At 44.5% G+C, this 22705-nt stretch overlaps 1 protein-coding gene across 7 annotated transcripts in view; it reads right to left on the bottom strand.

The window, feature by feature from the left end:
- CCDC78 (coiled-coil domain containing 78) overlaps positions 1-21766 on the bottom strand; it is a 213124-nt gene extending 191358 nt beyond the window's left edge. The window contains exons 1-3 of one of the 7 annotated variants that reach the window (XM_075132909.1): positions 21676-21740; positions 16796-16916; positions 14088-15177 (exon numbers count right to left, since the gene is read on the bottom strand). The gene's annotated coding sequence lies outside the window, so the exon portion shown is untranslated. Of the gene's footprint in view, positions 1-2637; positions 2721-14087; positions 15178-16795; positions 17172-21675 lie in introns of those variants that run through there. The other 6 variants (XM_048865699.2, XM_075132911.1, XM_075132910.1 and 3 more) reach the window with 6 other exon arrangements.
- Between the last annotated feature and the right edge of the window lie 939 nt (positions 21767-22705).

The raw sequence follows: 22705 nt of genomic DNA, 5'->3' as shown, positions 1-22705 counted from the left end.
TGTCTACATGGTACAGCCACACGATTACTGGCTACCAGTGGCTGAGCTGGGATTATTCCCAAGCATAGATAATACTTTAGTCAGAATGGCAGTTGAGATGTGAGACCATAATGGTGGTGTGCAGGCCATGATGGTTAAAGCTGGGAGAACTTGATGAGTGATTGTCCAGAGTTAAAGAAATGAAAGTTCTTAATCCCCGTGGTTTGTTATCCTTTTCATTATCTCTATTATTCCTATTGGTCACATGAGTTTAGATAAGAACCTGTCTCTTATGTGTGGATAAAATGCAATGCTCTGAGAGAGCCACAACTCTGAGCAACTTCTCAATGTCTGTCCAAACCTAGACTCAAAAAGACAGGGAGTGAAGAAAACAGAGGAATAGGGGAGGGATGTGTGATGTTGCACTCCAGATGATTTTATGAACATATCCTAATGAGTGTGAATATAATGTAACTGGAATATGCTTCATGCAAAAGGTCTCTTGTAAGGTATCATCACAAAGCTTATAATCTACTGAGTGTGGTCATACTATTTGTATAAATGTATCATTCTTGTATCTGAAACTAGAAATATGAAATATAACTGAGTTCCTATTGTAATTATGCAAAGTGTGGGCCATTAATAGTGGTTTGGAATCTTGATGGCTCCCATCAATTAGGACAATTGACTGTAGATGGCTCTGTTTATTTGCAAGCCTTCCTGGGAGTCAGGCTGGGAAGAATGAAGGCTTGGGGTCTCACAGGATATGTGACCATGTCACCTGGTACTGAAATCCATCTTAAACCTGGGGCTTTTCCATTTAGAAGGAGGGGTGCGGACCTAAAGAGACAAAAGATTCCTGCCTTGTGCCAAAGCTATATAAGGGGGTGGAACAGAACAAAGGGCGCTGCAGTCATGAGAAATCCCCTAGCTACCACCTGAGCTGGAACAAGTACTGTACCAGGGGAAAGGATTGGGCCCAGACTAGAAGACGGCCAGTCTGTCAAAGAAGCTTATTGGAACATCTCTGAGGGTGAGATTTGCCTGCATTTAGTTTCCTTCTGTATTAGGCTTAGACTTGAGTGTTTTATTTTATTGTGTTTGGTAATTCACTTTGTTCTGTCTATTATAACTTGGTACCACTTAAATCCTACTTTTTGTATTTAATAAAATTACTTTTTAACTTGTTAATTAACCCAGAGTATGTATTAATACCAGGGGGAGGGGGAGCAAACAGCTGTGCATATCTCTCTATCAATGTTATAGAGGGCGAACAATTTATGAGTTTACCCTGTATAAGCTTTATACAGGGTAAAATGGATTTATTTGGGATTTGGACCCCATTGGAAGCTGGGTATCTGAGTGCTGGAGACAGGAGTACTTCTTCAGCTGTTTTCAGTTAAGCCTGCAGCTTGTGTGGGATGTGGTTCAGACTTGGATCTGTGTTTGCAGCAGGCAAGCATATCTGGTTCAAACAAGGCAAGGTACTGAAGTCCCAAGCTAGCAGAGAAAACAGGCTCAGAGGTAGTCAAGGCGCATCAGGTGGCAGTCCCAAACAGGTTTCTGTGACTGAACCCATCACAGGATGGATACCTTGATGTAGGCTCTATCTTGAGCAGGGTATACCAGCTCTACATTAGTGGCATCTGGTCCAGGTTGCTTGAGAAGATCCTTCAGCACCCTCACTGTATATTTCATACATGGACATAGAAAGGGACCAAGTGACAGAGTCATTCCAGGGCTTATGGAAAGGAGAACCTAATGAAACATGCAATTATGGCTTATTCTTCTGCAAAAGCAATGGACACCACTGAAGTGATTTCACAAGATGATTAAAACAGTGACAGGAATTCATAGTCTCTTCACACCTACAACCACATCCACATACCAGTGCTGGGATATACAAAAGCTGATAGTGGGTGTTTCAGTGAATGAATGATGAGACCCACATCCCCATCTGCCAAGCACAGTTGGTCCTATTCTACATCTAAAACTTATGTTGACCTAGCTACATCACTCAGAGGTGTGAAAAATGTGTAGTTAAGCCGACCAAAGTCCCAGTATAGACACCACTAGGTCAATGGAAGAATGCTTCTGTCAACCTAGCTACCACCTCTTGAGGGGGTGGATTTATTACAGAAATGGAAAAACCCCTTCTGCAGCTGTAGCAGGTGTCTAATGCTACAGTGCTACAGCAGCATAGTTGCAGCTGTGCTGATGTTGTGCTTGTAGTGTAGACATGGCATGAGAATCCAAGGCTAGTTCTCTGATTCCAGAATAACCTCTGAGCATAATCAGAGGCCTGGTCAACACTAGAAAATTAAGTTGGCATAATTCCTATGTTCAGGGGTGTGAAAAATCCACCCCCCTAAACAATGTAATTAAGCCAACCCGTGTGGGGAGCACTAGACTGATGGAAGAATTCTTCCATCGATCTAGCTACCATCTCTTGGGGAGGCGGACTACTTACTATGCCAATGGGAGAATCCCTCCCATTGGCACATAGGTAGTGTCCACACCGAAGTGCTACAGAGGCGCAGCTGCAGCAACACAGCAGTGCCACTGTAGCACTTTAAGTGTGGACAAGTCCAGAGTCACTTACTCAGACACCAGTTCTGGGATGCATATGAAGCCTTGATTCACCCATCAAGTGATTACCTTCCACTCTGCTTCCATCCTACAATCGCTGCACAATCCACATAAAAGCACCAGCACTCTCAACCTCTGAGGGTACATCTACACTGGAAAATAAAATAAAATAAATAAAAACAAACCATGACAGCAAGTCTCAGAGCCTGGATGGACTGGTTTGGACTCAAGCTAACAGGGTTAAAAATTGCAGTTGTTTGGGACTGGGTTGGAGCCTGAGCTCTGAAACATGGAAAGCTCAGATGTCAGACCGAGTGGGAATGCCTACTGTGCTATTTTTAGCTCCTAGCGTAGCCTTGCAAACCCAAATCAGTTGGCCTAGGCTCTCGGACTCACTGCAGTGGTTTTTTGGTGGTTGTATTTCGCACTGTACACATACTCTGAGAAACAAGTATCAGAGGAGTAGCCGTGTTAGTCTGGATATCCAACGAAGTGGGTATTCACCCACAAAAGCTTATGCTCCTATACGTCTGTTAGTCTATAAGGTACCACAGGACTCTTTACCGCTTTCTGAGAAACCAGATTCTCAAGCCTATACAGTATAGCCACCAGTACCACCAGTTCAGACAATTTCACCAAACTACTTCATAAATGCTTTAACACTTGTGCTGAGTTGGAGGCTTCTGGTTCAACTAGATCTCTTTGTTTTTGCTTTATGTTCCTGACTCTTCAAAATAGCATAACACTGAAAACCACAGACAATATGTATTATGGGATTTAATAATTGTAGGTGTTTTAAAACCTTTTAACTGAGCATCCAGGGACCTTACAAATGGTTTTCTCTATCAGCTGTGCTCAGTAATTTCTCCTTCTTAGGTTAGTAAACTTGTGTATTGTGATAGAGAACACATGAGAAGATGATTTTTATCAGGGTGGATAAAAATCAATGATTTCTTTAAAAAAAATCAATTTCTTTTATTTACATCAGTTTTTTTTTAATAAAATGCTTTTTTAGGAGAAAAAAACACCTATCTAAAGATAGTTTTAATTAAGATACATTATAGCTCAAAGATATCTCATCATGGAATCAGAGTAGCAGCCGTGTTAGTCTGTATTCGCAAAAAGAAAAGGAGTACTTGTGGCACCTTAGAGACTAACAAATTTATTTGAGCATAAGCTTTCATGAGCTACAGGAATGCATCCGATGAAGGGAGCTGTAGCTCACGAAAGCTTATGCTCACATAAATTTGTTAGCCTCTAAGGTGCCACAAGTACTCCTTTTCATCATGGAATAGGGATTATAAATTCTAATTCTATAGTATGAGACAATATAGTCATGTAATATTTAAGAAAAGTTTTGTAAAGGAGTTCCAATAGTTCATGGATTAGGGACCCAATCTTATGGGATTCCAGGGGCTTCTGTATAGATTTAGGTTAATCTTTCAATCTACCCAATGGGACTCAGTGCTTAGTCTAGAAGATACCATCAGAGATGCTCAGTTTTGAAGTTCTCAAACTGTGGATTTGTGTCTCCAGAGATAACATGCTTGTTAATAGCAAAAATGTTTTTAAATAAATAATATATAGGAGGTGAGAAACAACAGACCTCAACCCTATTGTCCCTCTGCAAATTTGTGTAGAGTCAATCCCTTACCTATCTCTAGAAGTGAGAAGTTTCAAAAAGTTCAACGAATAGAAGATTCATAGATCTGGACAAAGAGAATTCTGGAGATAAATGTGAGAAGGGAGGGATAGGCAGTAGAAACAAAAGTGAAACTGTTTGAGCAGCATATTCCAGAAGTCTTGGTCTTTCTGAGCGTAGCCTTCATTGATTTGAGATCTACCATTCCCAGCAGGCAGTAAAAGAGACCCAGTTTGGGAATATTTCAATGAAGTTCCTCTACCTGTGGGTAAGACAGGCATGCATGCAAAATGCAAACAGTGCAACAAAGAAATGCAAGGCCTGGTTGCCCTAATGAAACATCATCATGAGAAGTGTTCCTTCTCAGGAGGAAGCAGTACTGAAGATGATGAAAGGAACATGTCCGAACATGCAGGATCTTCAGGTTGGTAAACTTTTTTATTTCATACTTCTTCCTTAAGGACTGCCTGTCTTCCTTCTGGACTATTCTTGAATTCTCATGTTTGAGCAAAAATTATAGTTGTTACTCTATGGTACTATCATTTTAGATGCAGTTGTGATAAAAAATAAATAGCTGAAATAGGCAGATCTTCCTTTTACAATTTCATCTTTAAAGTAGTACTGAGTGTTAGTGAATGCAATGAGTAATACTAAATGAGCAGTATGGTAATAATAATTAAATAACTGCATTGACTTATTTTGTTTAGGAGAATCCATCCTCAACATAAAGGATTCTGAAGACTATCCACTTTCAAGATCACCATCATTTTCTATAGTTTCAGAGTTATCTGCCAATGATAGTGTTTCAGTCACATCATGTATGTCACATAGCCACAGTATAGCACCTGCAGCAAAAAAAACCAAAAAAACCAAAAAGCCTCCATCATCGAGAAACAACCATAGATAAGTTTGTGTTTATGCAACAAACTCTCCTTTCCGTATGATTGAGAACCCACACTTCATTAACATGGTTCAGTTATTAAGACCAGGATACAGTCGACCCAACAGAGCAGATGTAGCAGACAAATTGCTGCATAAAGTGTATGAAAGAGAAACTGAGTAGTGTGCAAAAGGTATAGAGGGTAAAATTGTTAACCCGCGTCTCGATGGGTGGAGCAATATCCACAATGATCCTGTTGTAAGTGCTTGTGTGACAAAAGAAGAAGGGAATGTCTTCCTTACAAAAACAACTGATACATCAGGAAATGCACACACAGCAGAATACTTACAAGAAGTAGCAGTAAAAGCTATAACAAACTGTGGAAAAAAAATTCAAATGTCTAGTATGCAGCTTGGTCACAGACAATGCTGCAAATGTATCCAATATGAGAAGAAATTTAGACAAGAGTCCCAAGCTAATAACATACAGTTGCAGTGCTCATTTGATGCACCTCCTAGCCAAAGACTTCAGTGTTCCAGAAATAAAGGCTAATATTGTTGAAATGGCAAAATACTTCCGTAACAAACACTTTGCAGCAGCTGCTCTGAAAAAAGTGGGAGGAACCAAGCTAACTCTCCCACAAGATGTGTGATGGAACTCTGTAGTGGACTGTTTTGAGCACTATATCAAGAACTGGCCTAAGCTGATGACCGTTTGTGACCCAAATCATGAAAAAATAGCTGGCACTGTCACAGCCAAAAGTTCTCAACATTGGGCTTAAGAGAAATGTTGAACACATGCTGAGTATCCTAAAGCCTATTTCTGTAGCCTTGAACAAAATGCAGGGAAACAGCTGTTTTATTGCTGACACTGTTGAAATCTGGAAGGAACTGAGTGAAATCTTACAAAGAGAAATATGCAACAACAGATTTAAATTACAAGCATTAAAAAAAATGAATGGGACAAGCACTATCTCCAGCTTATTTTCTTGCAAATATTCTCAATACTGGGTACCAGGGTCAAACCTTAAGTGCTGAAGAGGAGGAGTTGGCTATGACATGGACATCCAGCAATCATCCCCCCATAATGCCAACTATAATGAACTTCAGAGTTAAGAGTGAATCATTCAAGAAATATATGTTTGCTGATAATGTTTTAAAGAAAGTCACACCAGTGAACTGGTGAAAGTCACTTCAGCACTTGGATTCAGAGACTGTTGAAGTGATAATCTCACTTAACAGCAGTAGCTTCTTCTGCCAGTGTAGAAAGAATATTATTTTCTTCCTTCAGACTAATTCATTCCAAACTGAGAAATCGTTTGGGACCTGAAAAAGCAGGAAAGCTTGTTTTTCTTTTCCAGATTATGAACAAAACAGGAAAATGAAGGTGAAGATGATTGATTTAGCTGCAGAAGCCAATATTTTAAGTTTCTCATGTTGACCTGGCTGACATAGTCTATTTAATTTTTGTTTTTTAATTTCATTTAACTATTTTAGTTAATTTTAACAAAAACAAACCTGATTTAAAAAAAACTTGAATGTTTAAATTCAAAAATTCATATGCTTGTTTTGTTAAAATATTATATGTTTGCTATAAAAAAATCCAGAATACATAACATTGTTGTTTTATTTTAATAAAACAATTTAAATGTCTGTCTGGTAATGTTCTCCTCCTAATACAGCATGGCAAGAAAATCCTTCAAATACTAACGATTAACCTGTTGAATTGGAGATATTTATGAAGTCATTGGAAGGTGAACTATCTGCTTCAATTACCTTTGGTAAATGAAATAACCAAACAATTATTCATTTTCTGATATAGATATAAAACTAATCTGAAAAAAGTTTTCAAAATAAATCACTTTAACACTTTAAAAATGTATAGTGTGTACCTTCTAAAAATGAAAAATACATCTATCTCTGAGTTGTGAAGAATATGCAGTAAGGTTATAACAACCAACAAGAATGCACTTTTATGTAGAAATCCATGATTGAATCAAGTCTTCCTGACTCGCGGTTTAAACCAAAATTGACTGGATTATTATTTCTATTATTTATTATTTGTATTACCACAACCCCCAGGAGTTCCATGCATGGACGAGGACCCCATAGTACTAGGTGCTATACAAAACAGAGTAAAAAAGATATTTTTACCCTGATATTTTCTTTTGGTTAAGAAATGTGAGGCCAAATTCTGTCCTAATTTACACCACAGGGAGTAAATCAGGACAGAATTTGTCCTTTTATAGTCATAGCATTTTAACATTTACTTGTAGGTGACATCTCCATCCACTCTCAAGTGCAAAAAAAAAAAAGGCTAATTAATGTGTTTTCTCCCGATCAAGAGCTAAAAACTACATTTTCCTGCTGGGCTTTCCCTCCTGCACTGTACTTTTAATTCTTCTTCTTTGGCTATCCCTCAATGTGAGGATGATGTCTGCCAAGGGGGTTCATTGGTGGGTTTTAGGTGGCTGAGAGCCCTGCAGTTTTTTCCACAGAAGTGACGGGTGTGATCTTGGAGAAGACATAGTTGTTGGCTAGAGTATTACACCCTTTCTTTCCTCCTTTGTTGCTTCTCTGTCTCATGAGCACGTCTGTTCTCCTCAAAGTGGGCTGTGGCTTGGTGTATGGTGTGGCACCAGTGTGTTCTGTTCCGTGCCAAGTCTTCCTAGTTTGTTGGGTTGATGCCTTCCTTTTCAAGGTATGTCTTTGAAGGGCTTCCGCTCCCCTCTGTGAGCCCTTCTTCCCTGACTTAACAGAGAGTAGTGCTTGCTGTGGGAGGTGAGTGTCAGGCATACGTACACAGTGGCATCAGGAGGGTTCTTCCCAGAGAATCCTCCTGATGCAGTGCTGCTAGAACCACTCCAGCCACTTGAGACGTGGGCTGTAGGTTACTCAGGTCTCACACACAGAGAGGGGTGGGGATGACAGCTGCCTTGTAAACGAAGATCTTGGTGCCAGTCTGCAGAACCCTATCACTGAAGACTCGTTTGAGTAGTCGTCCAAAGGATGTGCTGGCACAGCAGATCCTGTGTCCATGTTAGTTGTTTGAGAGAGGTGGCTGCCAAGGTATGGAATATGGTCCACACTTTCCAGGGGTTCTCCACTGATAGTGATTTGTGGAGTATGAAGAGTAGTTTGTGCAGATGAGAGCTGGTAGAGTACCTTGGTTTTCCCGATGTTGAGAGAGACACCCAGGCTGTGATAGGCATCTGCAAAAAGATTTAGGGTAATTTGCAGGTTGGGGGGTGTGTGTGTGTGTGTGAGAGAGAGAGAGACACACACACAGTCATCTGCATACTGAAGGTCAGTGATGCCAATTCTTGTGATCTTAGATTTTGTTTGGAGACGTCAGATATTGAGGAATTGGGCATCCATAAAATACTCAATCACGATTCCATCAGGAAGGCGGTCATGGATGACAATCAGTATCACGGCATGGTAAATAGAGAAGAGTGTAGGAGCAATGACACAGGCCTGCTTGACACCTGTGCAAATGATAAATGGTTCGGTCTCTGAGCCACTGCACAGAATGGTGACAGTCATCCCATCATAGAGTAGTCTGATGATGGAAATGAATTTCTGTGGACACCCAAACCTACACAGCACCTTCCATAGGGCATCATGATCGACAGAGTCATATACCTTGATGAGTGCCATGAACAGTTCCTGGTTTTGCTCTCTGCACTTCTTCTAAATTTGTCATGCCACAAAAATCATGTCAGTTGTGCATCGAGATGGCCTGAAGTCACACTGTGATTCGGGAATAAGTTCCTCAGCAAGGGGGAGGAGGCAGTTTAGAAGAATCCGGGCAAGGATCTTCACTGTGATGGAGAGGAGGGCGATACCTCTGTAGTGCCCACACAAAGATTTGTCCCCTTTCTTGAATATTGAAACAATGTTAGTATTCTTAACGTCAGGTGGAATTTCTTCGCAGGTCCAGATTTTATCGAGGAGTTGGCAAAGTTTGTGCTGGAGTATTGTTCCACCAGCTTTAAAAACTAGGATGCATCTGGGCCTGGTGTCTTGTGATTTTGCTTGTGATGGCATGCCAGCCTTCCTCAAAAGATGGAGGATCAGCAAGGTGTTCCTGCAACAATGCAGCCTCTGGCGGAACACAAATGAGAGTATCAATTCAGAACAAATTGCTTAGAGCAGGGCAGTGACAACCCAAAGCTGGAGTTCCTTTACTATTAAGGCACGCCACACCAGCCAAAACAGAGAGGACTTCAGTTTTACTCCACTGGCTAACCAGAACTTATACAAACAATTCCCTCAGATACTCCAGTTCCTTTGTATCACCACCAGCACCACTCCTTATGGGGACGAATGGTTATGAAAACTAATATCCCAGTAAAAGAAAAAAGGTTCTCCCTATCCCAAAAGGACCAAGCCCCAGACCCAAGTCAATATACAAGTCAGATCTTACCCACAGATCACGCTGTTGCCAATCTTTTAAAATCTAAAGGTTTATTCATAAAAAGAAAGAAATATAGATGAGAGCTAAAATTGGTTACATGGAATCAATTACATACAGTAATGGCATGGTTTAGGCTTGTAGCAGTGATGGAATAAACTGCAGGTTCAAATCAAGTTGCTAGAGTACATTCACAGCTTGAATAGGTCATTCAGTCCTTTGTTCAGAGCTTCAATTTGTAGCAAAGTTCCTCCAGAAGTAAGAAGCAGGATTGAAGACAAAATGGAGACGATGCAGCTGCCTTTTATAGTCCTTTTGCCATGTGGCTTGTGCTTCTTTGTTCCAAACACAAGCTACCCAGCACGGAAAAACCTTAGAGTTCTTTCCATAGGCATGTCCCTTGCTGAGTCACAAGGTGTATCTGCCTTCTCTCAATGGGTCACTTGTATAGCTGACGGTCCTTAATGGGTGCTGATGCCAAATTGTCTGGTGTGTTACCCAGAAGCACAGCACAAGTTTGAAATACAGACAGTATAGAGCCAATACTTATCACTTTAAATACAAAATGATACATGCATTCAGATAGCATAATTATAAGCTTGTCATAGACACCTTACTTGACCTCCTTTGTAAAATATTTGGTGTCACTATAGAGCCTTGGTTGCAACAATGATCCATACAGTCACAGTTCCATTGTTGAGCATCATGGAATGATTTCAATGGTGTCTTCAGAGACTGTGGATTTGCGGTTTAGTACGCTCTCAAAGTTCTCCTTCCAGCATTGTTTAATGGCCCCACTGTCCTTGAGGAGGGTGGAGCCATCCTGGGAACATAAGAGGGTGGGGTTTTGGAGCTTGGCCCATATATAGCTTTTGTTGCTTGAAAGAAGCTTCTCATATCTATGAAATCCTGGATTCCTCAAGGAATCAATTCTGAAGCACTTAGACGAGAGGAAAGTGATCAAGAACAGTGAGCATGGATTCACGAAGGGAAAGTCATGCCTGACTAATCTAATTGCCTTCTATGATGAGATAACTGGTTCTGTGGATGAAGGGAAAGCAGTGGACGTGTTATTCCTGGACTCTAGCAAAGCTTTTGTCATGGTCTCCCACAGTATTCTTGTCAGCAAGTTAAAGAAGTATGGGCTGGATGAATGCACTACAAGGTGGGTAGAAAGTTGGCTAGATCGTTGGGCTCAACGGGTAGTGATCAATGGCTCCATGTCTAGTTGGCAGCCGGTATCTAGCGGAGTGCCCCAAGGGTCAGTCCTGGGGCCGGTTTTGTTCAATATCTTCATTAATGATCTGGAAGATGGTGTGGAGTGCACCCTCAGCAAGTTTGTGGATAACACTAAACTGGGAGGAGTGGTAGATACGCTGGAGGGTAGGGATAGGATACAGAGGGACCTAGACAAATTGGAGGATTGGGCCAAAAGAAATCTGATGAGGTTCAACAAGGACAAGTGCAGTCCTGCACTTAGGACGGAAGAATCCAATGCACCGCTACAGACTAGGGACCAAATGGCTAGGCAGCAGTTCTGCAGAGAAGGACCTAGGGGTTACAGTGGATGAGAAGCTGGATATGAGTCAACAGTGTGCCCTTGTTGCCAAGAAGGCCAATGGCATTTTGGGATGTATAAGTAGGGGCATTGCCAGCAGCTCGAGGGACATGATCGTTCCCCTCTATTCGACACTGGTGAGGCCTCATCTGGAGTAGTGTGTCCAGTTTTGGGCCCCACACTACAAGAAGGATGTGGAAAAATTGGAGAGAGTCCAGCGAAGGGCAACAAAAATTATTAGGGGTCTGGAACACATGACTTATGAGGAGAGGCTGAGGGAACTGGGATTGTTTAGTCTACAGAAGAGAAGAATGAGGGGGGATTTGATAGCTGCTTTTAACTACCTGAAAGGTGGATCCAAAGAGGATGGATCTAGACTATTCTCAGTGATAGCAGATGACAGGACAAGGAGTAATGGTCTCAAGTTGCAGTGGGGGAGGTTTAGATTGGATATTAGGAAAAACTTTTTCACTAAGAGGGTGGTGAAACACTGGAATGCGTTACCTAGGGAGGTGGTAGAATCCCCTTCCTTAGAAGTTTTTAAGATCAGGCTTGACAAAGCCCTGGCTGGGATGATGTAGTTGGGGATTGGTCCTGCTCTGGGCAGGGGGTTGGACTAGATGACCTCAAGAGGTCCCTTCCAACTCTGATATTCTATGATTCTATGATCTCAGAGGCTCTCTCTAGCCACCACTTGTTTTTGATGTCATCGTAGCCTCCTTTGGAATTCGGCTTTGAGCAGGTGATAGGTTTCATGTTTTTGTTTATTAGAGGAATCATTTTTCCAGCTACAGAATGCATTTATTTTCTGTTGAATTAATGCTAGGATTTCCTTATTGTTTTCGTCAAGCCAGTCTGGGTACAGATGAATGGAATATCCTATGGTTTCAGCACATGCACTGTGAATGTTATTTTTAAATTGATCCCAGTGCTCTTAAATGTCAAATGATGTTATCAGGCAAGTTAGAGAGTTTCCTCAGACAGGTGTTGCTGGAAAGTCTCACAGCAGGCTTGGTCTTGAAGTGCTTTGATGTTGTACCACTTTCGCTTAAGTCTTTGGGTGTTTGCGGTGTGGTGAGCAAGCTAAAGGTACATGGATTAGCAAACTCAAATTGATGGTCTGTCCAACAATGATTTGCACCTCTCATGGCTCGTCAGTGTAACCTCAGGCTCTGACTGTATCATTGTCAAGGAGGCGCCAGAGTTTGGACCGAGGATGTTTCCAGGTGGTCTTAAATTTCTTGCTCTGCCAAAAGATGGTATTTGTGATGAGCAGGTCATGCTCCACACATTTGCTGGGGAGGAGAATACCATTGGTGTTTACATTTCCCAACACTTCTTTGCTATTGTGCCACTCCAGAGTTAGCAGTCCTGTCCAATTCTGCCATTGAAATCTTCCAGGAGGATGAGTTTATCTGCCTTAGGTGTGGCTGTGAGGACTGCATCGAGAGTGCTATAAAACTGCTCCTTGTTGTCTTCCCCATCGAGTGTTGGGGTGTATGCACTGATGACCGTAGCATATTGATTGTTGCAGAGCTTGAGCCGAAGAGTCATGAGACACTCACTGATCCCCACAGGAAGTTCCAAAAGCTGACTAGTAATCTTATTTTTGATGGCAAAGTCAATCCCGTGAATGCGTCTCTCTTCAGGTGGTTTTCCTTTCCAAAAGAAGGTGTAGCCACCTCCATCCTCTTTTAATTGACCCTCATCAGCCTGGCGGGTCTCACTAAGAGCTGCAATGTCAATGTTGAGTCTTGCCAGCTCTCTGGCAATTATGGTAGTTTTTCTTTCTGCGCATTCATTGTGCTGAGAGTCCATAAGGGTGCGGACATTCCAGGTGGCGAATTTCATTGTCTTGTATCTCTTGTTTCGGCCACGGAGTTGAGCGATTCCACTGGATGCGACCATCCAGTTGTAAGAGTATGAGACAGCCTATGTTTAGGGCACCTTTTTTAGCCCCCTCCCCATTTGGGGTGAGCAGAGAGGATCCTGAAAAGACCTGCTCAGTCACAGCCACTGCTGCCGAAATGCACTTCTGTCTCATCCAAACAGAAGATGACCATTACATGGCTGCCGCCTGTGTGCAGATTTGTGACTGAAGACTCCCAGAGATCACTGCTCCTGTCTTCACCACCACAGGGCTTTGGGCAGGTGTGAGCCCTTTGGCAGAAGCCTGCATGTGAAATCTTTTAGCATGGGGAAACTGATGTGCAGGCAGTAACCACACAAAACTTGACAGAAGGAAAACCCTGACTCAGTGGCAAGAGGATCCAAGACAACCAGGGACCTCCCTCCTGCTGTAGCCCTCATCCGTCTACACAGCCACAGAGTACTAGAAGGTCCTCTTATATGCCTGATCCATCACTGGAGTCCTGTGAAGTTTGGACCACAGTTAGTCAGGAGCCTCACCTCAGATCTGCTTGCCAAGGGTGACCCTACCAGGAATATGAAAGGTCCGGACAACACAGCACTGTGGTTCTTTAGCCCACACAAGCCTCTCCACCAAGAGAAGGTTGCAGTCCATCAGAGAGGGCTTTGAATTACAGTCTTTTCAAAATTACAGGTGATTGCAAATCAAAATCTTTGATCAGAACACCAAACAAGTGTTTTGGGGGTGATAAAAATTTGAATGCCAGCTATGGATCTGAAATGTACAAATGGCCCCTACCCTTATAATGGGCTCAGCCAAAACCCCAGTGAGGCACCCTAGCCCAAATTTTGGAGTGTTTGAAATCTAGATTCAAATTTTGTGGCTTGGACCCATCTCCCTGCTCTTTTCTCTGACCCAGTGTACTACACATACCTAAGCCCTATATACACATGACAAGGAGTTCTGAAAATAATGTGTGTCCCCTTTGCATTTGCAAGTAGGAGTGCATATTCTGTTAGTAATGGAATGTCTGCTGGACTCAGTCATATTAAACAGGAACATTTGCTGGGTGGGAGTCAGACAAGTGGTTCAGTGCTGGAACAGTTAAACTATTTTGAGTTCTTTGGTGCTCTGTCCAAGTCTCCAAACTCACCAGCTGCTAATCTCTTCTCAGTCAACAGCTCCCCAAAGAGGTAATCGATAGTCAGAGAGATAGAGGGTCACTCCTGTCACCAGTCAGAAAGTGCCACTTCCTGGTATCCAACTCTCCAAAGGTCATGAGGGTCACATTCATGCCTTTGGAGAATACACTCATCAGTATCTCCGGGGTCTTGGTGAAGACAGCTCATGTTGAGGCTCTACCATGAAAAAGCTCCTGGAAACGAAGCACAGACAGGGAAAGAGCAAGGGGCAATTGTTTGTGGGACCATTCATAACAGTGATGGGAACTTTGCTGTCACAGCTTTGGGAACCCATGTCTCAGTTAATGAGAACCTGTGGGAAAAGAAAAAAATAATTATAATGCAATGAGCCAAGTCCTCGAGCATGAGAGTGGAGTTCTAATGTCAGGCTTAAACTCTGGCTCCCCAAAGTGAGTGGGCTGGAAGTATTGTGAAGGTAAGAGTCAGCTTATTAAAAAGAGCACAACATTGACCCACTGTGTGACAATCTTTTCTGGATCTAAGCTAGTGAAACAGGAAAAGAATTTTGAAAGTGAAGGCCCCTTTACGAGACACATGGAATATTGGATCCTGAAGGTACAACAGCAGTTGAGAGTGGCAGCAAGGTGAAGAACTGCAGAATAGGGGAATGGTCACAGTCTGCCAGAAACAAAGATTTATTGTCCCACCGACCCGCAGGGGGCTGCCAGAGATGGAAGAATTTATTTTTCCCTTCCTCCAGAGACCAGGTGGCAAAGATCATTCCTGCACCCAAATATCCCAATTCAGCACTGTTGGTGACACAGACGGATCTTGTGTTCCTCTGGCTCCCTGTCCAGTGTAATAGAGTGCCACCGCAACAGGCCCAGCAGACAACTGGCATGATGAAAGAGAGCAGGCTGGAGAAAAGAGAAGGCAAAGCATTGACTCCACCATACCTAAAGGCAACCCCTTCCCCAGCAGAGGTTACAGACATGGCCTTTCCTGACCAGGAAGTAATAACTAGACGGAGATCCAGCCCCCCTTGTGGGCTCAGACGGATCCTCCCAATTACACCAACATTCATCCTGAAGACACTGGAGGCTGGAAAAAAAGGAAAAAGCTGATATTGCCAACAGGTATGGTTGCAACCTGAGGCATTACCAGGAGATGCATATACAGCTCTGAAAACAGAGGAGAAACATATCAGCCCCGGGTCAATTAAACATCCTTTACTTAGGAACCTTTCAGAACCTCTTCACCTTGAAGAATGCAACAGCCAGAACAGGTGAGAGTCTCTCAGGCTTTAGTGAACGCCAGAGAATTTATATATGTTAATATTATTTCAGAGACTTTTCCTTGAATTTTTCTCTACTTTCAGCAAGTGTGGCAAGGCATTTCCTCCATCTCGCCACACTTAGCACTTCCCCCTCTAGCAGTGGTAGGGCCTGGGGTAAATCAGCCCCACTTGGACAGTGTTTGTCTTCCCCTCTGTGCTTACTTGTCCATATTTTCAGGGTAGACCTCCACCAAACAAAGAGGAAACAAACACACAAACAGAAAAACAAAGGGGGATACTTTTCCCTGCCCCCTTGCTGGGGTGGGGTGTTGTCCTGTTTGCCCTGGGGTGTCGGTCCTTCCCCTAGCAGATACTCAGCTTTGGCTGTTTCCTCTATGGGATGGAGAGCTGCCTCTCACCCTGGAGAAGCCTACAGTATTTCCCTGTTGCCACAAGCCTCGCAGCAGCTTGTCTCTCTCCCCAGAGGAGGGGGTTTTAAAAGGTCTCAGGCATTCCTTCATTGGATTCAGGGGTCCCCAACTGACCTGAGCTATCCCCTTCTCAGCTTGTAGGAAAAAGGGCGTTTATCATCCTAGAGCTAATATGCAACCCTTTCACTACCCTCTTGCAACCTCCTCATCAACCTTCTCCTAGCGATGGCTAAAGTGGCCATCTATAACACCAGGGAGAGGAGGTTGGCTGATTGGCCGGGGGGGGCCTGCAACTGTGGGGCATGTTTTCGTTCTTTCATCTGTTCACGCATTCACGCAGAGTTCCTCTGGGCGGTGTTCCCTGGCTCCCTGGATGCTTTTAGGAGCAGTGGGCACTGTCTGGGGTTCTCTGCTCAGTGTCGCCTTCAGATTCCCTACTTTTGACCCTTTGACCTTCACATGTGCCCTTGTTTTTTCTTCTGTTGTCCCCCATTGAGTCCCGGGCTCAGTGGGCCCTCGCATTAGGCTGGGGGAGGGGCCTTTAGCCGTGGGTGGGCTGGTGCCTACCCACTTCCCAGAACCCAACAGGACAACCCTCTTGCAGCCATCCAGCCTGACTTTGTCACACAAGGAAGTTAGAAATCATCAGTGTGTTTGATGACCCTCAGTCTGCACCCAAGACAGCCATGTAACTTACACATATATTATTGTGGCTATGTCACCACAGCAAAAATTATGTGTTTTTAAATCAAGATAGCTAACTCAAGATATCTTCACAAGGATTTTACATTGAGGAGCTAAGGCACAGGTAGTTGTTACCGCAATACCCTATATCTGGGGTTGACCTTGACTAGCTAAATAAAAGTAAAAACTACAGTGCCTTGTCTCCACTAGAATTTGACATCAGTATCACTAACTTGAGTTAGTTATCTCAATGTAAAAACACACCAATTTTTTCCAGTGAAGACAAAGATAATTTGTTATATTTTTTAAAATACTGGTATTCACCTACCTGAGATATTAGAATCAGTTTCCAGCTAAGAAATACTTTGCTTAATTTCTTTACCATATCTTCTCCTTTCGTGATGGTTGATTTCACAAAACAGCCTTGCTTGATCTAGCACCTCCCCGTTCTACAATCAAGACCATCATTTTATGGGTCAGGCTCTGTACCTGGAGATTGAATGTCTGTTTCGTATAAGTGGACATAAGTATTCTCCAAAAATCCATTTCCAAGGTTCACTCTATGTAGGAGTGGTTGCTGATTGCTTTGAAAACCTTCTGCCATTTTCACAAGCTATGAGTATTGCACAGAAAGGACACTCAATAACAACTCCCAGTAGAAAACTGTATTCAGTACACTTTTAAAAAAAAAATCTCTGCAGATCATGAACGATCTTGTCTTTTATTTTTTTAGATTTAGTTTGAAGGATTATGACAGTTCATTTAAAGATGCAACCAACAAACAAACTATTTCTATAATGCAGCAATTTATTTTTATTGTAACTCTATATTTTCTTTCTATAGAAATATAAAAGGCTGGAATAATACAAAGTAAATGAAATTCACTATATAAGAGCTAATTATTAATATATATTTATTATTAATCAGTAAACAGTAAATAAGTGTAATTGTGTGAGAGTTTATCTCCTCACGCACATAACAATTCAATCTAAAGTAGACAGATTTCAAAATACTTTTGCAAATTAGGGGATTTTTGATAAGTGAAACTTTCCATCACCAGATCTGTACTATTCTTATTAGTTATGAATTGTTTGTATTGTGGTACCCTGTACACGCCTTGGGAGCAGGATCCCCACTGTGCTAGGTGCTGTACAAGCAGAACCAAAAGGCGGTCCTTACCCCAAGGAGCTTACAATTTAAGTGCATAGCCATTTTTCAGACTACAAGGCTGTCACTACACTAAAATTTTCCATAATTGCTAAGAGTAGTGCCGCTCCAGCAGTGGTAGCAACTATGGGAGTAATACTACAGGTAAGATTCCAGGCAGCCACAGGCATTTTAAGCATAAAGTTATCTACTCAGCTCAGAGCAGGTCTCCACAACATAGTGCTTAAAATGCCAGTGGCCTTCAGCATCTTGTTACACTAGTAATACAACTGTTGCTCCCTCCAGTGGAGTTGGACAAGACCTAACGGACTTTACCAAAGTGATGCAATGAATTAGTAGCAAACACACTAACAGAATCCAGGACTATGTCTACACTGGAAAAAACTGGGACCCTTAAGCTTCCATGGATGGTAGCAACAGTGAAAACGGTAATGGTGCTGTCTTTTACGGTATTATCTACACTTAGGAATAGCAATGATTAAGCAACCAGTGGCCAGCAAGCAGTGTAGCTGCTCCAGTGCTGATTCCTAAGGCTATGTCTACACTACAGACCTTACAGTGGCACAGCTGTACCACTGCAGCTGCATTGCTGTAAGGTCTCCCATGTAGCCACTCTATGCCAATAGGGGAGAGAGCTCTCCTACCAGCATAATTAAACTACCCGCAATGAGTGGTGGTAGCTATGTCAACAGGAGAGCGTCTCCTGCTGACATAGCACTATCCACACTGGTGCTTTTGTTGGTGAAACTTCTGTCAGACAGGGGTGTGTTTTTTTCACACCCCTGGCCAACAAAAGTACAAGTGTAGACAAGGGAAAGGTAGGGTTTGCACCAATTGAACTAATCAGGGATTATTTTTGCCTGAAGCAAGATCCAGTAGCCAAATTTATTACTGAAAGATGCAACTCCTCTGACATCAATGGAGCGGCTCATGTTTACCCCAGAGCTGAATTTGGCCACAGATTCTTCTAGTACATTGTTGCTGATGTTGTGTGCCTGTAGCCCTGGAACTAATGGTAAAGTGAAAATGGACCTGCTTGTCTCAGACTCTTATTTGCCCTGAAATAAAAAGTCATGTTTGCAATGCATTTATGTTACAGCATTTAATAGGGGAAGCAGCAGTTCTATCTATGTTGTTTTGTTGGGACTCATTACAGATGCAGGTAAAGGAATGGAAGGGAACTACTGGGAATTGACTGCTAAATGGAAAGTGCCCTGTGGCCCCAAGTGTGATGCTTCACTATGAAAGGGCATATTGGGCCTCCTCAGAAACCAGTGGTGCTCAGCCTGAGCATTGTTTCCAGCCTGGAGAAGTGTCTTACCACTGACATGTGAGAAATCTAGAACTGAGCAGTTGTGGGAATGAGACATCTGATGATCACTCTGTGACTGGCGCTCTGGGCACGACAGAAAAGCCCAGACATGGCTCACTTCAAGAGGCACAGAATATTGGACAGCAAGTAATTTTTGAAATGTAAGCAAATAATCCCATGTTCTCTACAGACATGAAGAGGGCATCTTCAGAGAGGCAGAATCACAGGTAATGATAATTATCAGTATTTGTGCCACATCTGCAGCCATGGTGCCCACGCCAATTGGCTCTACTGCTCTCAGCATGCAGTGTGGCCTCACCACCTGACTCACTATATCTACCCTACAGTAGCTCAACTACAGTGCTGCAGCTGTAGTGTAGACACTGCTTTTCTAAGGTTTGTCCCCATCCAATACAGAGATAAAACCAAATGTGGCTTTGGCTGGACGTGGGATGCCACTTTGAAGACCACGCTGCCGTTCCCAGAAGTACCAGAGTCCAGTATTCTGGGGGCAGGGGAGTGGCCTCTATAATCCTACATGGACGGGGGGGGGGGTTTCCTCACTGCAATTAATCTGCCTCTCCAAGAGGCGGTAGCTAGTTTGATGAAGGAATCCTTCTGATCTCAGGCTCCCAGGTCTACAAGATAAAAAAAGCTGCACTGCCTTTTTACAGCAAGCCTAATCCCATTTTGGAGGCATCGCCCACTGCCAACCACCAAGCCAAAAACAAGCCATATACTTCAATGACAAAGGCTATGTCTACACCTCCACCCCCACCCCTCCCAAAAGACAAATGTTTTGCCGCGGCAAGTGCCAGTGTGAATAGCAGGAGCGCTCTCCTGCCAAAAACGCGAATGCCGCTTGTTGGGGGTGGAAGTATGTTGTCAGCAAAAGAGCTGGCAAACACTGCCCGAATTTTAGGGACACGACTGTGTTGACACAGTCATGTTGCTAAAAGCTGGGTAGTGTAGACAAAGCTGAAAAGCAACCGGCTACTTAATTTAAATGAATGGGCAATTACATACACAAAGAAGCCAACATAGGCTTGCTAAAGCAGAAGCCCCACCCCCGGGAAAGCCCCAAAACAAGCAACAGGCTACTTAAAGAAATGAATAGGCAATTAAAGTAACAAGGAAGCCAATATAGGCTTTGCTGGGAGCAGCCTTGGCAAGGCACCAGGCCTCCGTAATCGCAGCACAACGCCCACATACGGAGCACACAGGTCGGGACCAGCCTTGCAGTACATCATTCCTGTGGTCTCCCCAGAGCCATGCACTGTCATCGTACCGCCTTGGGCAGGGCACTCAGGTCAGGACCGGGCCCCTGCTGGCTGCTTGGGGCTAGACCCAGGCACCATCGGGCCTGGGGGTGGCTTGGCAGAGTGTGCACACGAGGCCACTGGGTAGGGTGACCAGGTGTCCAGTTTTCAACCGGAACACCAGGTCGAAAAGGGACCCTCGTGGCTCCGGTCAGCACTGCTAACTGGGCTGTTAAAGATCTGGTCGGCAGTGCTGCGGATCTAAGGCAGGCTAGTCCCTACCTGTCCTGGCACTGGGCTGTGCCCTGAAAGCAACCAGCAGATCCAGCTCCTAGGCGGAGGCGCAGGGGGCAGACGACCACACAAGGCTCCACGCACTGCCCCCTCCTCAAGCACTCCAGCCAATGGGAGCTGGGGGGGGGGGGGGTGGTCTCTGCAGGCAAGAACAGTACACAGTACCTCCTTCTCCCCCTACCCCCACCTACTAGCGCTGGACCTGCTGGCTGCTTCCAGGGCGCACGCAATGCAGTGTCAGGACAGGCAGGGAGCCTGCCTAAGCCCCACTCCACCGCTGACCGGGAACTGCCTGAGCTAAGCCTGTGCCCCAACCTGAGCCCCCCCAACCCAAAGCCCCCTCCTGCACCCCAAACTCCTCATCCCCAGCCCCACCGCAGAGCCAGCACCCATCCCACACCCCAACTCCCTGGCTCAACCTGCAGCCCCCTCCCACACTCCAAATCCCTCATGCCCCCAGCTCGGAGCCCCCACCTGCACCCCAATCCACTCATCCCCAGCCCCACCCCAGAGCCCGCACCCCCTCCTGCACCCCAACTCCCTGCCCCAGCCCAAAGCCCCCTCCCACACCCTGAACCCCTCATTTCTGGCCCCACCCCAGAGCCCGCACCGCCTGTTAGAGCCCTCACTCCCTCCTGCACCCCTAGGGTGACGAGATGTCCTGATTTTGGGGTCTTTTTCTTATATAGGCTCCTATTCCCCCCCACACACCCCATCCCGATTATTCACATTTTCTGTCTGGTCACCCTACATACCCCAAGCCCCTGCCCCAGCCCAGTGAAAATCAGTGAGGGTGGGAGAGAATGAGCCACCGAGGTAGGGGGGATGTAGTGAGTGGGGGATGGGGTCTTGGGGAAGGAGCAGGGTTAGGGTGTTGTTTTCTGCCATTAGAAAGTCAGCAACCCTACCACTGGGTGCCCAGGGCGGGCTGACATTGCGACCATGGGGCCTTCAGCGCCGGGTGGGGGGGGGGGGAAGAGGGGGTACCATCCCATGCGGGGCCGCTTGGGGCCGGCACTGGGTGCCTTGGGGCCCCGTTGATGCGGTAGCTCCTGGGGGTGGGGGGTCACTTGGGATGGGGCTCCGGACACCATCACCAGAGCCCTGGGGGCCCTCGGAGGGCCGGCCCGGTGGCATCTGCACTTCTCTCCCACGCAAGCCCCGCCGCGTTCCAACCTGAATCTCTCCCAGCAAATGGGCCGCAGGCAGCGGCCCTTCTCCATGACAATACAGGGGCGGGATCACTTCCGGGAGTGGGGCAGAAGCGAAAGTCAATCAGTGGAAGGGGATGTGGGCGGGACGGCACAGACGGAGGGACTAACTACCCCAAAGGCCGGGCGTTTTCTCGCCTCCTAGCAACCCGCGGCGGGAACTGCCAGGCAGACAGTGCTAGGTCAGCAAAAGAATTCTTAGTCAACCTTGCTACCACCTCTGGGGCAGGTGGATTAACTATAGGGACAGGCAAACCTTTCCTGTCACGGGAGTGAGTATCTACCCTGCAGCAGCATTTCTAGTGCAGCCATAGTTTGTACCCTAAGGAACTGACAATACACTGGGTACTCTCTTCTACTTGTAAATGTCTGAACCTCACCCCCAGAAGAAATTAAAGGCTCTATAAACACACTAGAACAGTGGTTTTCAAAATCTATAGTCCGTGGACACCTAGAACACCACAGTATGTCTGAGATTGCAGAAGGATGTACCACCATTTGAAAAAAAAAAAATTAGGGGTCTACAAAACAAAAAAATAGGATGAAAACCACTGCTCTAGAAGGCTATTTATTTTGTATCTCCCTCTCTGAGTAGCATTGGAATTGTCCATTATCATTTCCTTTTCTTCATGAAATGCTATACAGCTTAAAGAATTAATTACAAAAACAGAATCCATTAATGAAAAATCAGATGCACAGTGTGTTACTAAAGGGCTGATGGGTCTGAGGTGGGACTCCCAGTAATGTGTGAGAGTCCCTGCACATACTTTGGGGGCTCAACGTGCTTATGTCTGCGGTAATCTCACCAGGAGGGAGAGTGTGGCCTATGGAGAACAAATCCCTTGTATATTTCAAGGCTCCTGCTGTATTAAAGGCCTTTGTTGTGTTACCTCATCTATTGCCATCACAAAGAGCTGCTGGTCACTCACAGAGTCATTTCACTGCCTCCAGCACTCCTAGGGAGTGTGTGGCACTGTAGTCAGGAGGCAGATCAC

The sequence above is a fragment of the Caretta caretta genome, chromosome 10, assembly GCF_965140235.1.
Source record: "Caretta caretta isolate rCarCar2 chromosome 10, rCarCar1.hap1, whole genome shotgun sequence".
NCBI lineage: Eukaryota > Metazoa > Chordata > Testudines > Cheloniidae > Caretta > Caretta caretta.
The sequence above is the reverse complement of the archived record's forward strand: the minus strand, read 5'-3'. Positions and strand labels throughout refer to the sequence as shown.